General features: G+C 30.9%; 2 non-coding genes across 2 annotated transcripts in view; both read left to right on the top strand.

Moving 5' to 3' along the window:
• LOC122322812 overlaps positions 1-106 on the top strand; it is a 1,995-nt gene extending 1,889 nt beyond the window's left edge. The window contains exon 1 of the ribosomal RNA XR_006246866.1: positions 1-106. This exon is cut by the window's left edge and continues 1,889 nt beyond it. This is a non-coding gene — a ribosomal RNA (small subunit ribosomal RNA).
• A 524-nt stretch (positions 107-630) lies between these two features.
• On the top strand, positions 631-809 carry LOC122322809. The gene has a single exon (XR_006246863.1). It is a non-coding gene; the product is annotated as a 5.8S ribosomal RNA (ribosomal RNA).
• The last annotated feature ends 1,691 nt before the right edge of the window (positions 810-2,500 follow it).

Raw genomic sequence — 2,500 nt, 5'->3', positions numbered from 1 at the left:
CCTTGTGTGTTGCGGTTGTTTCGCAAAAGTTGACCGAACTTGATTATTTAGAGGAAGTAAAAGTCGTAACAAGGTTTCCGTAGGTGAACCTGCGGAAGGATCATTATTGTATAATGTCCCTTACCGTTAATAAATCAGATGTCATATTTTGTATATATAATATATATATATATATATAATAAAAATTCTATTAATTTACGATTACACAAATAATTATAATTATAAATGGTCATTCGAAAATTGTGATATAACATAATTATGTGTTTTTGTATTTTAATGGATAAACTTTGCGTGTATATGTACCATAATATGCATGCGTTGCACAAATGTATTGGTCATTATTTCTATGAGCATACATTGTATAAACGCAACAACCTAAATATATATTGTTGTACCTGTTTCCAGGTTAATGTTTTACATATGTTTATATTAATATTCTTGTTTGGCTATCTTATTGAAATTGTTTCATATACCATATTTTTATAAATTATGTAAGACTAAGACATTTCGCAACATTTTTAGGTAAATCAATTTTATTGAAGGAATTGATATATGCCAGTAAAATGGTGTATTTTTAATTTCTTTCAATAAATATATTTTTGACAATGAAATAAACAAAAAAAATTGTATCACTCTAAGCGGTGGATCACTCGGCTCATGGGTCGATGAAGAACGCAGCAAACTGTGCGTCATCGTGTGAACTGCAGGACACATGAACATCGACATTTTGAACGCATATCGCAGTCCATGCTGTTATGTACTTTAATTAATTTTATAGTGCTGCTTGGACTACATATGGTTGAGGGTTGTAAGACTATGCTAAATAAGTTGCTTTAAATGTTTTTTAATATTTGAGCATATGGTATATTATTGGATAAATAATGTGTGCACTTTATTAGTGCACACACGAAATATTCATAATATTAATTTATATATGGATATACATACCAACTCTCATTGTGTATAATTTGTATGAGAAAACTGAAGATATATATTTTCTTTTTCAAATTCAAATAATATCGAGAAATGTCTAGCATAAAAATGAAATGAAAGTTTTTTTTTTCATCTAGAATTGTCTCGATTATTATTGATGCGATAAGAAAACTGTTGTAAATATTATTATTCTTCAAGAATTAGTGTATTCATAATATTGAATATTATATCATAGTATTCAATAAAAATTGTTTTATACAACCTCAACTCATATGGGACTACCCCTGAATTTAAGCATATTAATTAGGGGAGGAAAAGAAACTAACAAGGATTTTCTTAGTAGCGGCGAGCGAAAAGAAATCAGTTCAGCACTAAGTCACTTTGTCTATATGGCAAATGTGAGATGCAGTGTAAGGAACATCAATATTCTAGTATGAGAAATTAACGATTTAAGTCCTTCTTAAATGAGGCCATTTACCCATAGAGGGTGCCAGGCCCGTATAACGTTAATGATTACTAGATGATGTTTCCAAAGAGTCGTGTTGCTTGATAGTGCAGCACTAAGTGGGTGGTAAACTCCATCTAAAACTAAATATAACCATGAGACCGATAGTAAACAAGTACCGTGAGGGAAAGTTGAAAAGAACTCTGAATAGAGAGTTAAATAGTACGTGAAACTGCTTAGAGGTTAAGCCCGATGAACCTGAATATCCGTTATGGAAAATTCATCATTAGAATTGTAATATTTAATTAATATTATAATAATAGTGTGCATTTTTTCCATATAAGGACATTGTAATCTATTAACATAATTAATTTATCAAAAAATTGTGAATTATTGATTATTTCAATTATAGTGCTTGCATTATAACATGATATAAATGTCATAAATTTGATAAAGTGCTGATAGATTTATATGAATACAGTGCGTTAATTTTTCGGAATTATATAATGGCATAATTTTCAATGATTTTTGTGTTTATTATATGCACTTGTATGATTAACAATGCGAAAGATTCAGGATACCTTCGGGACCCGTCTTGAAACACGGACCAAGGAGTCTAACATATGTGCAAGTTATTGGGATATAAACCTAATAGCGTAATTAACTTGACTATTAATGGGATTAGTTTTTTAGCTATTTATAGTTAATTAACACAATCCCGGGGCGCTCTATATAGTTATGTATAATGATATTTATATTATTTATACCTCTAACTGGAACGTACCTTGAGTATATATGTTAAAATCTGGAAAAATGGTGAACTATACTTGATCAGGTTGGTCAGGGAAACCCTGATGGAAGACCGAAACAGTTCTGACGTGCAAATCGAGTCGCTATTGTCAGAATTGAGTATAGGGGCGAAAAGACCAATCGAACCATCTAGTAGCTGGTTCCTTCCGAAGTTTCCCCCGGTGATAGCTGGTGCATTTAACTGTTGTATAAATAATCTTATCTGGTAAAGCGAATGATTAGAGGCCTTAGGGTCGAAACGATCTTAACCTATTCTCAAACTTTAAATGGAAGAACCTTAACTTTCTTGATATGAAGTTTAAGGTTATGATA

This window comes from Drosophila grimshawi, unplaced genomic scaffold (assembly GCF_018153295.1).
Source record: "Drosophila grimshawi isolate 15287-2541.00 unplaced genomic scaffold, ASM1815329v1 contig_801, whole genome shotgun sequence".
Lineage (NCBI taxonomy): Eukaryota > Metazoa > Arthropoda > Insecta > Diptera > Drosophilidae > Drosophila > Drosophila grimshawi.
The sequence above is the reverse complement of the archived record's forward strand: the minus strand, read 5'-3'. Positions and strand labels throughout refer to the sequence as shown.